We start from the raw sequence: 15,422 nt of genomic DNA, 5'->3' as shown, positions 1-15,422 counted from the left end.
ATTTGATATTCAGGAAGATGCAGTGCTTGGCAGTGGGTTTGCAGTCTGGTTTTCCTGCTGTGGGCTGGCTCAGCAGTGAGCTGGCTGCCCCAGGAGAGGGCAGAGCAGGAACACAAAAAACAAGCCCAGACTGAGCCCATCTGAGCATTCCTGCACAGCACTGCCACCTCTGTTTAAGGCTGCTTTGTAAAGGATGGAAAGCTCCAGTCATTTTAGAGTTTTTTAGTCGATTCTAAGTGTCTGGTGTGCAGGCAGCCTTCCTGTATTTTAGCACTGAACCCCTGGAAAATTTTGATTTCCTAGTGTGTATGGTTGTTGTGAGAAAAAACACTGATTTGCTGTAGTTTAAAAGTAACTTTTTTGTTAGTAACTATTTTTTTTGGGTTTTAGTACTTTTGTGAAATAGTGAATGCAATGAGAAAAAAAAAAAAAAAAAAAAAAGAAGAAGAACTGAAATTGCTGAAACTAAAAGCCTGTGGGTTAAGTGTCTGCTCTTCCTTATGTCTAAAACTGAGTCACATCATCACATCAGAGCTTCACATGCTGTTTTACATATATACACACATGTATAATCTGGATAGCTCTACAGGCCTGTCTGGGAATAAAGAAGTCTCATTTGCAAGATTTTCTCTTTTCCAGGGTAAAACTCTACAACTTCCCCACAGAGCTGTGGTTTTTAAGTTGGTCAGCATGGGAACAGATAAGAGGAAGGAAACTGAGACTCCATATCCAAGACAGTGTTCATTCTACTTTTGTGGGTAGCAGAAAATGATAAACAGAAGGTAAATTAGCAGACTTGGCAGAGCAAAAGAGAGTGTACAGAAGTCCTTGTGTGTCTGAGATCCCCCTACCTATATACACACACACTGACCTAGAAAGGGACTTTGGCACTCATTCAGTCAAAATACTTTGGGTTACATTTCCCTTTGTCTTAATTGATTTTTAAGGAATAAAACCCTATGACTGCAATGTAGTTATTCTATGTTTACACATGGTAGCAAAGTAGTTAATTGTAGCCTTTGAATTTATGCTTTATAAAACAACCAAGAGTCAAATTAATAAGGGAGGAGGTGGATGAGGTTATTGCTACAATCTTCTCCAAGTCATGGACTTTGTTCACATTCATTTGTTGAGGTCAATGTGCTGAGCCGGGAAAAGGCCCTTTAAAAGAAATACAGCACTTACTAATGAAACCCACATAATCAATAATGGTTCTTGGCTTGTTTGTTTTGATTACCCTCTCCCTTGCTGATTATCTAGCTTAAGCTTCCCCAAGTCTGAGTGTCTGTTTTTAAATCTCAGATATATGTGCACTACCCAGTGAAACACATCCAGGTTTTCTGAGAGGCCCTGCAGGAGGGGTTCAGGTAAGACACAGAGTGTGCTCACAGCACAGCTTGAGGGTTTCTGTGATACTCCATGCTGACATTTGCTCTATTTCCTCTATGAGTTAATTCACAAGTGTATGAATTTTGTCTCATTCCTGTATTTATTCACACTTTAGGACAAAGTTGTAAGTCCACTGTGCATTTCCTAACATGCTGCTTCTAAAATCTATCTGTAGAGCTCTCTGTGACAAGCTGAAGAATTGATGCATGAATTAATCACTGTACAGTGAATAGCCCATTGCTTGTTTGGCTGCTCTGAGTCCAGCCTGCTCAGCCATTTGCAGGATAAAACATTTCTGTTAAATGTCACCTTGTTATATATCTTGGTCTAATTTACAGGTATTTGTAGGCCATTTGTCTTAGCAAGAGAGGAATTTTTCTTCTGGATACCAAACAAATAGGTGTTAAAAGCAACATTACTGCACTAAACTCTTGGGATGTTTTTAATGAAACCTGCAAGTGATAAATCACATTAAATATGAACACAGAAATTAAACAGCCAGAAATAATAGCTGATAATTTTGTCCTCAGGAAGAAAGTTACCTCCTAAAAAGCTTGAAAATACATGCTTTTCAGTTTATTTAAATGCTAAATATTTAAATATATAAAAATATTTTAATTTTAGATGGTTGAAAAGGCAAGGCCCGTTTTTTAAATTTGAAATTATCTATTATGTTGAACTGAGAAACACATAAAAACAAAAAAAACACCAACTGTTCATATTATAATGAAACATTTCAGCATTAAAAATATATATGGCTCTTTCTAGTGTATCCTCTAGATTAGATTTCAGGGATAGTTGTTTTTTCACCTTTGAATTTTTTGAAGTTTAAAGTTGTATTGTAATTTTATATGAACATTTACTGCAAAAAAACCTCAAAAAGTTTGATATCATAAGAACATAGTTCTTTATTGTTATATTTTTCCAAGAAAAGCTTTAAAATTATAAAGATGGGAATAATTAAAGAATAAATTAAAAATAAACAGATTTTTTTTAATTGAAGTTCAAGGCTTTTTAGAAAAAAAACTATTTCATCAATTTAATTATATTTTATACTTATTTCCATTTGATTTTTCTTTAAGAGTTAGGAGTATTAAATGAATTTCAAACACATATCAACTCATCACACAGAAACATCAAAGTAACACTTGCTCTTGCTTTATAGCCAAAAAATTTGCCAGAGCCAAGGTTAACCCTTAAAATTGATGTTCTGTAGCACAGTCCCACCATAAAGGCATGCATTAAGTAGAGGAAAGTACAATCAATATACAAATAACAAGAAAGGTCATTGTTAGTTGTCAGTATTTCTAAGGTTTATGTGCCATTCAATGAAGAAAGACAATTTGGGATGTGCACAGATTTCATGGTATGAGGTTGGATCCTGCCCTACATAAGGTTTGATTGAAAATTTCCTCCACAAAATGGCCTGAAAGATGTGGTATATTTTAAATATACACACGTCACGTGTCCTGTGTCTTGTTTAGCTGATAAAGCTGAGCAGCATCTTCTTCACAGTATTGAATTTTATATTATCAATTCATTCCAGATTTGTATAGCTTTAGAGACATTTTCAATTCTTGTTCACATTAATGGGAAAGAGCTTGGGTATACCTATGAAATATTTAAATATTTGTTTTAAAATGTTCATGAATAGTTGAAGACAGGAGGGTAATTTCCAGTCAAAAATTAAAAATTACCTATTACTATATATACAGTAGTAAGTTTATCAGATTGCACAAAAAAAAAAAAAAAAAATCCACTCACTCTATTTCAGGTTGAAATTTTACCTGTTTCCCAGGAGGACTAGCCAATTTCTGACTTGTCATCAATTTGTAAGAGTTCACTAGGAAGAAATAGAGTTTATAATGAGGTTATGAACAGCAACTTAAGGATAGATTCCATAAAAATTGGGTTTGGGAGGTTAGATGGCAAACTGTTGAGGCCAAGCTCCAATCAACATGCACACAGTGAGCTTGAGGATGTGATTACCTGGCTGAGCACCTGGAGATTGCAGCCCCACGGACTGTGATGTACTGATCTCTCTGATCACTGCCTTTAATAAACTTAAATAAAGTCATGGCAAATCCTCCGGGCTGAAGTTCCCAAGGAGCCCTTGCAAGAATCAGTGCAGCTCCGTGGGCAGAGTTCACTTTGCTGTGATTGTGCTGCTGGTGCTTTGTAAAAGTGTCCCCTGCATGGCCTTCAGCAGCTGCAAAGATCACCTTCACTCTTAAAATTCCTCTTGACCTATATGTACAAGGTTATGAGGCACAAATTGTCATGGTCAATCTCTTCCCTTTCTCTTGTGCATCTAATTGCTTCTCAGAATGCATGACTTCTCTGAAATTGCAGCCCTGGCTGCAAAACTAACCATGAGTGGATGGTCATACAAATCAGGCATTAACTCTTATGCAAGCAGTATTCTGGACAAAAAGTGAGTATTTTGTAAAGGCCATTTTCAAGAAAGTCTGGTCAGCACTCTGCTTTTTGTGCATCTGCCTAAATGTCTTTTCATGAAGTGTATATTTAAACCCTTTGCTGAACTGGCATATCAACAACAAAATGTTTCCGTGGAATGCAAACCAAGGGGGCCAAAATTCTCTAGGAACACAAGAAAAATTCTATCTACCTGCCTTAGACAAGGCAGTAGAGCTCCCTGGTTTAGGAGTTCTGACTTCCAAATATGTGATACTGGATTTTGCTCTGTAGAAGTTGTACTGCCATGGGACAAACAAATGGCCCAAACTCTGAATGCTTTGCACACTTAGAGCACTGGACAGTGAGCTGAGTGTGGCCATATCATCTCTGATGGAGAAATGAGTCTGTATGGGGCTGCAGCAGCAGTAATTAGCAGGACTATCTGGAATTACTAGGACTATCTGGTGTCAGCAGCAATTACCAGTCACATCTTCAAGGATCTCCCCCTGGCTCCATTACTGTTCCCCTGGCTTCTTTGTACAGCTACTAGATTAATTTCTTAGTCTGTCTCCTTTTATCTTTGGAGAAGTTAAACTTTGTCTTGCCCAGAGAACTGAGATGAATATGACCTGACAACTATTACTTGAATGTTGTAAAACCTAAATGTACAATACCCAAGATGAGTGAGTATTATTAGCTGGTAAGTATTATATGGAAATGCTAATAATTTTAAATTCAGAACTAGGTATGAAATACTGGATTCAAAAGCATGATTTACTGCTGAGTGAAACATCATCTGCACTTCATTCTAATTAGCTGGATTAAACAACTGCAGTGTACATGGCAAGGATGAAATACTGTTAATGAAAGCCTTCAGTCCAACTAGCACTCATGAAAGTCAAGTGGTCAACAATGTTGCCTTTATTATGTTTTTTTTGTGGTTGTTTTTTAGTTTGTTTGGGGTGTTTTTTGTTTGCTAGTTTGTTTAGTTTTTAAATGAAAAGATGTGTGGGAAGGACTGTAAGTCATAACTGTATTTAGAATCCTTTTAGACCTGTTCAGTCTCAACTATTGACCCCTACCCTGATATTTACCCCTCATTCTTGTATGCCCTTGTATGCATATGCAGATATAGGAGGCCTTTGCTCAAAATAAGTATAAATAGGTAATATAAACCCTACAAGAGATGAACAAGTCCCAGGACCATTATTGCTAAGATTGTGCAATGAAAATAAAATCATAATATCTGCATAACCTTCCTGTTTATTCATGCTGCACACTTTATGCAGTAAAATGAGGATATATTTCCACAGCTATGTAGCAGAAATAAGAAAGCTCTCTAGTAGTCACTGCGTCATAGAACTAAAGCAAATATCTAAAAATAAGATAGAAGTCATAAAATTATAAAGCTGTGTAAGAGCAGAGCATCATAGTCAGTGAATTGGGAACTGTGCAAAGCCACTGGTTCTGTCTGTATGGTAGAAAAACTATCATAACTAAGCCTAAAATAAATTTGTATAAAATAAGGAAAGTTTCTGACCAATTTCCTGCTGCTTATCTGCACAATTTGGATCTGTCAAACACACCTTTATGTTTGTGCTGTTTGGATACTTCTGTGTTATCTTTTTCAGAATCTTCAGTCTAAATTTCAGTTTTTTGTTCAGTTTTTCTTCTTCTTAAAACCCTCATGTAGCTTTACTCTTTTTTTTTTTTTCTTTTTTATTTTTTGTTACTCTAAAGGTGTAAGTTTGATCTTTATTCCTTAAAGACTTGGATATCAAAGGAACTTCTATTCAGTTTGATATATATGAAAAAGACCAAGATGCCTTCCAGGCAGCTGGTCAAATCAGAAAGCTATCAGAGCCCAGCTCTTGGTGGTGGGCAGGATATCTGAAAGAAAATCGTCCCCCATGGATTTCACTCAGTTTCTGGAAACCAAGCCAGTGCAAGTACAAAAAGGGAACAAGCTATGGGCTCAAATATGTCATTTCTGCAAGTTTCAGTTGCAGAATGCTGATAACTGCATCCTTTAACTTGCTGGGCAATAAATTTATGATTCATTGGATAATCATAACTTCTGTGCTAGATTTCCTCGATGTCTTCTCTTTGGTTTTAATGTAATTTCTTTTAGACACTGGACTTGCAAAAAGTTTGGCGGAAAAGTCAGAAACTTATTACTAGGTCCTTAACAATTAAGCTAAAACACCTTTTCTTGTCATATATCACATGTTGGGATCCACAAAAAAATAAAAAAATCCACGTTTAAATGTTTATATTGCAATTTTTTAGCATGGTAAAAGATGGTATTTTCTTAAGTATAATTTTGTTACTAAATGCCTAAAAGAGATTTTTAGTGACCATTTCAAGATAAAGTGATTGACAAATCTGCAGTTTGTGTGATGAACTTTCTTTGGATGGGGAACATTCTGCTTTTCTCACATACATTGAATTTATACTGGTGTCAGTGTGGTAGAGTAGGAAGACTCAGCAGAGTCCTATTGACTGTGGCCAGTTAAATGGACAGAGATTTTTGCTGATTGAATCTTTCACACTCTATACTGCACATCATTAATTAATGGCTCAGCATGTGCTAAGGCTGAGAAAAACAGCTCTGCACTGGATGCTCAGAAGACAAGATTTATTTTCAAGTACCTTAGGTAAGATTCAAACCACAGACCAAGAGAACAATTTCATCACTACTCCACAAGTAGAGTTTTTCCTGACAGCAGATTTAAATAACTATCAGGCATGTTCCATATAACCCTTCCCTGACCTACAGCCTCACATTTCAGTACAGAACCCATGCATGTTCTTGAGGGACAACTGCTCTCCCTGCACAAACATAAACTCAAATTCTTCAAATATTCCCATTTTCCCAGCCATTTATTGTGCTACATGAAATATGTTCCAATTGCTTTTATTGCAGTAAATTCAGCAGTAACTGTAGCCTATTTAAAACCATTTTAGCTAAACATATATTACTGCTTCTACAAGTAGAGCCTGAAATTTTCAGAAGTGCTCTCCTCTCTTTTCAGTGCCAGGGGGAACGGAAGGTAAAATACAGTGCTTTAAAAGTAAGCCTCTTCCATCTGGTTAGCTACCCTTAGACCTACTTTAGTCTGCCAGGAACAGCCTAAAATTGTTTCTATTTTTCATCTGTAGTTAAAACACTAACAGGCATAATGAGAACAGGAGCTTTTATAAAATTACTGACTGCCAGGATGATGAATTCATTCTCTTCTGTTAAAATGAGGCTGTGTTTTAGGTTTGATGTCATCCTATGATGTTTGGCTATTACTTTGCTTTTAAAGTAGCTAAATGAACCTTTTCTTAATACTCAAGAGCACTCTTCCTGCTGCTATATTTCAGATTCTCACAGAATTTTCATTATAATACTGTATTTTTGAGAGCCTGTGACTTCTCTGCAAAATATCCTCCAGGCAAAAAAAAGAAAAAGGATCACAGTCTCAGCTTGGAAGTAAATCAAGAATGGCTTATTTAAGTTGATTTAAAAAACATAGTATGAATTTTTATTATTTTTTCAAGGTTTTTTTAAATTTTTTTTTATTTCTACACATTAAAAAAAAAAAAAAGTCATTCAGAATTATTCTTTGTGACTAGATCAGCTCTCAGTCTTTAAACAAGCATGAAAGATTTGATTTGTGTTTACCAGTACAGTCCAGAGTAATTAAATCAGTTTATGTTAAACCTGGAGTTTTCTAAACTCATGATCTTTTAATATTGAGGAGTTTTGGGATTTTGGTTTCTTTTAGGGTTATTTTTTGGTTTTGTTTGTTTATTTATTTATTTATTTATGGTATATTTAAATGTGTGTCTGTGATTTTGTACTTCACTATTTTGTTTCATAAACTGTAAATCTATTTATATTGTATCTAAACACAACACAAGTCCATGACCTCACTGCTAAAATCTCCATTAAAACCAGGACTCTCAAACAGGCTGCTGAACATCCCTGAAGAATCCCACTCAGATGTTGGGATTCTCCACCCTCCATCCCTACTAGCAGTAGTTCCAGGAAGAGACCCTAAATCTCCTCTCCCCTTCTCCTCTTTCCAGGAATGGTGCTGACAGGACATGTCAGGGGCTCTGGTACTTGTGGGGGAGGGATGATATTTTGCTTTAGATGAAAAGGAGATCTCAGTGCTTGCAGGTTACCCCACTGACAAACAGACAGGAACAGCTTTGATGCCTTTTCCTGCATTTTTTTTTTTTTTGCAGGTTTGCTTCATGATCTGTCCTTTACCACATATTTTTTTCATGGTTCATCTCTGTGTTAGTATCTATGGGGAGCTCTTTGGCTAAATACTAAATATATGTTGTTTTTATTTGAGCTCAGAGGGTGCAATGGTCTGTGGCCATGCCAGCACTGAAGATGCTGTGTGATCTTGCTGATCTGCAGCAGTTCAGGGGCAGAGCACAGGATATAACTTGCTTCAGTTTCCCAGCCCCAGGGCCTTAAAGGGTCAGTGAAGATGAATGGAGTTGTCCTGCTAAACTGTTTGCTCCTTTTTCTTTCACTTAAGGGATGAAACCATGTTTTCTAACAGAATACAATTGTTCTTTCCTTGAACTGTGGATATTCTTTACATTTCTTCTTGTGTAGGACGTTTGATCCTACTGAGGTTCATGTGGGCAGTGTGGAATATTGCTGGGTTAAATGCATTAACCCTCATATCTCATTCATGTTAATTTGTTGGGCTTTTTAAAGTGTTGTGTCTGCTTAGATTTTAAAACCACAACGACAGTCACACATGCAGACTGTGCAGACTTCTATCAATGGCTCTGTGAAGGTCAGTGATGCATAACTTAGGGAATAATCATTCAGTCTAATGTCTTTACGATGAAGCTTCACCACTGTTTATCATCCTTACAGAAAATCTATTTATAGGTATTGAAACCCAAAGTGGAGATTTTCAGGATTAATTTGCAGGATTAATTAATGAAAATAAGTGCATGCATTTACATTGCTGAACAATATTCCAGTTCTGAAAACTGATAGTAGATTAAATTAAGAATATCCTTGTTATGGATCAAATTCTACTTTTCTGTGCAGATCTGCATTTAACAATCAGGTGATAAGGCACCTAAAAATAATTTTATTTTATGTGGTTTTGGAGATACAGAGTAGATTAAAATGTCCATGTAAACACTGCAGTTAGTTACTTCATAAAATTGTTCTACTGACATCAAAGGACATGATGCTATCCACTATCACCTTAGCATCAGGCCTGCTGGAGGTGTTTAATTTTAATTTTAATATTAAATTTTAATTTTAATTTTAATTCTGTCACTATCCTTCTGCACAGTTTGGAGAAATTGGTTAATAAACAGAATATGTCAAAATATAATAATTTCTTCCAGTCCACAAAATGATATTTTGTTTTAAATCTATTTATATATATAATCTATAATTTTAATATTTTATATTTTTTAATCTATAATTTGTTTTATATCTATAAGAATCAACAGTTCAATGTCAATTTAACTCCCCTAATATCAATTGGAACTCACCTTATACAGAATCTAATATTCTTGCCTAGAAAAAAAATGTGACAAAAGAGGAGTTTCTTACCCTCTTCTTACTTCAAATTTCAAAGTACTGAAGCCTCAACAGCATTGCATGAAAATCTGTCTCTTGAATAGCCTCAGCTTTTAGAAATATTGAGGACTTCTTGCTATGGGCACATCAACCCTACAGTAATGATTTGTACTGTGAACAATACTGGAATGAAAGGGACAAATGAAAAGGGAACTCCAGGGTCACCTGTAGTGCCACATTGACAAAGTCACCTGGATGCAGCCCCCCAGTACCTAAACAGATAATAATAAACAGAGAAAAATATTTGATTGCCTCTGCCCCATTCATCAATTCTGTTCTCTGAAGTTCTGAGTTCTTTGTAGCCTAATGCAGGCAGCATGGCCAACATATAAAAATTTCAGTATCGATTTATATCTGAAATTAAAATTTTAGGAGTGTCCTTTTATTTCATACAGAATAAACATTCATCTTAGCAAGGAGACTTTTACTTCATAAAATAATATGCAAACTTTATAATCCCTTGATTGTATTTTTCATTTTGCATATATAAGTGTTAAGAAAAGTTTAGATTGAAAATGTGTAGTAGCCTAGTTGAAGGTAGATAATACAGTCAAGGAGAATGGAAATGGCCCAAGATTCAATTAAATTCAGATAGTTTTCACTGGAAAAATTCTCTTCCTATTGGCAAGGGGCAGTCAGACAGTTAACTGGTAACATTTCCAAATCAGTAACATTGCACAATTCATGTTAGGAGAGAGTGATGAGCAAAGTGATATATTAAATAAGAATATCTTTTGTTGGCCAAGACAAGCTTTGCAGGGACTGGTGTAGGACTCAGGGACTCAAATCATTATCAGATTAAATTAAATAAGAAATAATGTGGATGTGCTTCATGCAGTTGCAGCAGCAAATTCAATTAAATTTAAAGTTCAAAATCAAACTTGCATTTTTCAGTGGCTAGATCTAATGGAAATGGGGGCTTCCTGAGTGATACTCTTCCTTTGCTAGTGAAGGGTATTCTGATAAAAGAATAAGAGCTTTTAATTTATTTTTCATTATTGTTATTTTAAAGGTTCCAAAATAACTAATTGCTACAGTGCTTGGGGTTATTTTCCCTGTGTTCATAAAAAATTAGAGATATGTAATTTTTATCCACAATGACAATGTCTGAAGGAAATGAATTTCTGAAGGTGATGACATTGCTGCAGACTAAAATGCAGATGAGAGGAAGAGGAAGGAGGGCATTTGAATTGTAACTGAGAACAAACTGTGGAGAGCAGACCTAGAAGGTTCTAATCTAAAATGATAATTACACTATTGTTTTCTTATGTGCTTTATTTTTTATGCTTTGCTGTCTAAAGGATTTAGGAATCCTCAGCTTCAAAGTACTTATATTTGCCTCAGGTTTTAAAATTTTTAAGATTACCCATAGAAATTTTTGACGTGTTTGTTTAAGCATAAAATCAGATTTCAAATTTTCCATGAAATGGGATGGGAAAAATCAGTCTGAAAAAACTGAATCATTAAATATTATTTCAAATTTCTTTGTTTTGAATATTTTTAATTGAACACTGTATTCCAGTGCTCAGTTTTGAATATTGTAATCAAACACAACATGATGAAATGCATTGTCCTGAAATATAATTTTAAAAATTAATATAGAACTATATGGATTTTATATTTGACAAGTAAGCTTACAGAAATAAAGCCTGTGAACTTTCAGATTTAATCCTGCATGTGTGCTAAAACAGTCTTAAAGGAATATTGACAGGCAACTGTGCAAGATGAGGTGCTAGCCATTATTGGCTAGGTTGGGGAGCAAAGTAATTCCCCTGAGTTTGTGTGGGAGAGGCCTCCAACTAAGATCCTTACAAGAGAGCATTGCTTGCTAAATTTCCAAATGCAGTGCAGGTGCAGCAGGTTGTCTACATTGCCCTTTTCATTTTTTTTTTCTTTTCCATATCTGTGTCTAGTGCTTTTTGTTGCCACTGTATGCAGCTCTCTTAGAATGAGCCAGTATTTCAAATGTTAAACCTATCTCCTGAAAATAGGATATGCAGAAGAGATAAACTATCTCAGGCCTGCTTTATTGCAGGTTGAAGATAGTAATTTGTGTGTCTTCAGAGCCCTCAGTCTTCAAAGAACTCCCTCCTGGTGAGTAAAATATAAATGACTTAGAAGATATTATTTGATGTGTTTTGACGCTGCCTGTTTAAGGCATCATATGATGATTGATAAGTTGGGTAATACAAGACAACACTTCTAAAAGAAATTTCTAGCCTTGCATTTTAAAGTTGTATTACATTGCTGATATTTACTAAGCTCTTCTTAGCACTCTCTAACACAGTTCACAGGAGCTTTTTCTTCTCTTAGGTTTAATGTGTGTTCAAGAGGAAATATGCTAGAAAGATAAAAAAGTAACTTCTCATTGATACATGTCATGTAGAATCTTGAATGTATGAGACAAAAAATTCCAAAAAGATGACTCTACTAGAATTTATGTGGGTTTTTTTCTCACTTTAAAGTGTCTGCTCTGAGATGAATTAGCTGTGAAAAAGGCTGAGTTCTGTTCATGGCTTATCTGCATAAAAAGTGACCTTAACTATTCAATTTAGCATTATTGAAACTTCTCCTTAGTGTCCTGCTTTTGATCCAGACTCTCCAGTTATGGTCCAAATCCACTTTAGGCAAAAAAGTTCCAAAATACCTAAAAGGACAGATTTTGAGATAGGGCAAAGCCTATCATGCTTTGACATTATTCAGCATTCACCTGTTCATTATTATTCTTAAAGACACTTTTTAAGTGATGGAATTTTATTTGTCAAAGGCCAAAATGTCATTCTTGTAAATAAGTCAAGTATTATTGCTTTTTTTGCTTCTTCTGTTGCCAGGTTTTGATTGCACCTACTTCTTCCTTTCTTTGCATTTGACTAGGTCTTTGGTTTCAGCAATGTAAATACTTCCAAAATCAAGTAGATGGCAAAAGAAATATGCAAAAATATTTGAGTAGTGTTGTGATCTTTCATGGAACTGCAACTCACAAACTCTGCCCTGGACATTCTTTCAATTAGGAGAAAATAGAAAGGGAAATCTCTTAGGTTTTCATTATACTTGAGATGCTACTGATAAACATTTTTAATCATGACAGTGTCTGTAGGCTTATTTTGGGGGAGCAAATGAGGGTCTTCAAGGGGCAGGATTTGGTACCTTACTGAAAAGAGTTGGAGAATGCTTTGAAGCAGACTGAATCACTGAAGCAGATAATAGGCAAAAATTTTCTTATTGGAAACAATTGTTTAAAATCTAAGAAGCAGATAGTACCACAAAAGAGTTATTTTTCCCAATATTTTTGCAATCACATTAATTGTAATTGCTCCTGTATAAAGAATGATTCCTATTATAAGGTGTTCCTAATGTTTCTTGATTATTAATCACACAGTATCATTGCTGGATAGTTCAAAGATGTATTCTCCTGGAGAGTCAGTCTTGGAATTTTCAAGCCATTAATACCATTTAGCTGCTGGAGGCCTCTCTGGCCTCCCAGTGAGGCAAATTCTCTGTCAAGGGAGTCTTTTTCTGATTTATTCTTTTATTGGGGCTGGTGACTTAAAAGTGCCTTTGTGTCTGAAACTAGTATATTATGTGTTTAGAGAATTTTTATGGTATCAAAGAAAAAGCAAGTGCTGAAAGAAATAACTCCTATTTTTCTCTACAAGGTCCTTTTCTATTGATTGGATGTTGGCATTAATTGCACTCTATGATCCAGTTTTGTGGTTGTCTATTCTTCCATGACTAGACAGCTAAGAAGTCAGTGTTAAGAGATGTCATTAATAAGAAAAAGCATTATTTTATTTTATTTTGGTAAGACTCTAGAAAAAGTACTGAAATAAGTATTTTTCTCTTCCACAGAGAAGTGGAAGAATGGTTTCTCACTGACTTGCAACTGAATATAAACTAAGGTACCTAAAGAGGAACTAGTTAGGAAAAACTTAATTAAATATTTGTCAGGAATATATTCCTTAGCTGTGTAATAATGGGAGAAGAGTGTAGAAAAGGTCTTAACCAGAGCAGTGTACTAGATAATCAAACATTGGGAAGGTAATCAAGGTACTGGGAAGGGAAAGATGCACAAGAAACAAGTCATTGCAAAATACGTTGTCTTATTAAAAACCTTAGTTGCTTTTGCTTTCACTAAGATATAATTTCATCTTTATGTTGATGAAATTTCAGTATCTGAGTCAAATCTTATTTCTGTCAAATGCAGATTATGTAATTGACTTAGAAAAGAGCCAGAAGGCAAGTATTATGTCAATGTGAAATCTTAATGGTAGGAAATTGATAATTTGGAATTGAATAAAAATGTTTTTTGTTTCTGTTCATTTTATTGTCTTGCAAATGATCACTTAAAATGCCCCTGGCTAAAATTATAAATTAATTTTTCTCAGGAACATTTAATGCTCTAATTCTTCTAATTTTGTAAGTAAAAGTATCCTTATGAATTAGGAGAACTAAAAACCTAATTTCCATTCTTAAATGAAATTAACAGAATCTATTCAAATTGTAAGTTAGTTATTGTGCTTATTTTGAAATGACTGTATTTTAGCATATGAAAAATGTTTATTACTCACTTGAACCAAAAATAATTAAATTGACATTTGACAAATGTTGAAGGCTTGCCAAAGGTTCATTTTGTAAGAATGATTCTGACAGTATTTCAAAATACTGCTTATCCCAATCATGAAGTCAGTGGTGGGGAACTGTAGTCCATTTTTTTATTTCACATGTTGAAATTTATTGTCAATATATAAATTAAACTGAAAAATGTTTGAACATATAAGGAGAACAGACCAGCAGTTCAGATAGTGTAGTCTTTTTATCTTACTTAAGGTGTGTGGAATGATGGTGATTTATGACAGTTTTGGATGTGACAGTATTTTATCTAAATGCATTAGAGCAAGGTCCCCAACCTTCTCTTATAATCAGCCTGAAGGACAAATGGATTTGTCTGGTTTATATCCTTGCAGAAAATTATCTAGTCAAAACATAAATATTAGCAAAGGATTTTTCTGGTAATAAGACTACCATTTAAGTTGCAGCATGAGGTTTCAGGTCAAGTTGAATTTTCCTGTCTCTTAGAGGGATATTAAAATCTTTGGATCTTAAGTTATTTTTCCTTTCTGTCCTTTTTTTCTCTAGCTGAGCTCCCTTTTCCTGCACAGGTTTCTAAAGGGAAGGGGGATGTGGTATCTTGTTTATGAATGCAGGTGCCTCAAAGATAAGATTTGTAGAGAAAGCTTGAAAAAAGATTTTAATCTTTGTTTTTCTTCTCTTACAACAGATTTTACAGGGATAACTGTAAATTCTTGTGGTAATTTAGTCCTCCAGGATAGTACTTTATGGAATTTGCTCTAGAGCTGTGTCAGCACAATTTTTACTTCTTAGAAGGAATGAGTGTAGAGAATGACTTCAGAAATTGTGAATTATCTCGGTGTCCTGAAGAGTCTCAGACTGGTGTGATGGAAGAGAATTACCTGATTGTCTGTTTATGGTCCCCAAAGCCTAAAGTTTCTAAGATCACACTTTCTAGATGGAAGGCATAGAAGAGAATATGGTGCTTTGATTTGTTTCCTTTCAATGGAAATTTCTGGAATGTTTTTAGTGTTTTGCTCCCTGAAGGAGATGTGGAATTTATTAATCTGTGAATCTGTAAATAACTATGTAATAATTATGAAGAAAAGCAATTCCAATCTCTCCAGCACTGTCTTAATAGAGGAAATGCTACCTCAAATATCAACTGTAAAAAGCTGTCTTAAGAATATTATTGCAGAAAAAATTTGAAACAAATTGCTCCTTTCAAAAGCCAAGGCATTTTATTGTAATTCTTATGCTCAGTCCCACACTGTGTGCACAGTAGCATTTCATCTGGGAAAGAACTTCAAGCTTTGCTCATTCAAAGTTGTGCATTACCATTGTCTCCACTGCAGGCAGATTCTGCAGCTGGCTGCAATGCTCAGGACTCCTTAGGGAATTAGCCCCTCTGGCCAGGGTATCCTGA

At 35.0% G+C, this 15,422-nt stretch overlaps 1 long non-coding RNA gene across 1 annotated transcript in view; it reads left to right on the top strand.

Annotated features, from left to right (window-relative positions):
- The first annotated feature begins 1,232 nt into the window (after positions 1-1,232).
- LOC306808299 overlaps positions 1,233-15,422 on the top strand; it is a 114,127-nt gene continuing 99,937 nt past the window's right edge. Inside the window, exons 1-2 of the long non-coding RNA XR_013775957.1 lie at positions 1,233-1,367; positions 11,463-11,521. This is a non-coding gene — a long non-coding RNA (uncharacterized lncRNA). The remainder of the gene's footprint in view (positions 1,368-11,462; positions 11,522-15,422) is intronic.

This window comes from Erithacus rubecula, assembly GCF_903797595.1.
Source record: "Erithacus rubecula genome assembly, chromosome: 15".
NCBI lineage: Eukaryota > Metazoa > Chordata > Aves > Passeriformes > Muscicapidae > Erithacus > Erithacus rubecula.
Note: the sequence above shows the minus strand (reverse complement) of the source record. Positions and strands in the feature narration are given on the sequence as shown.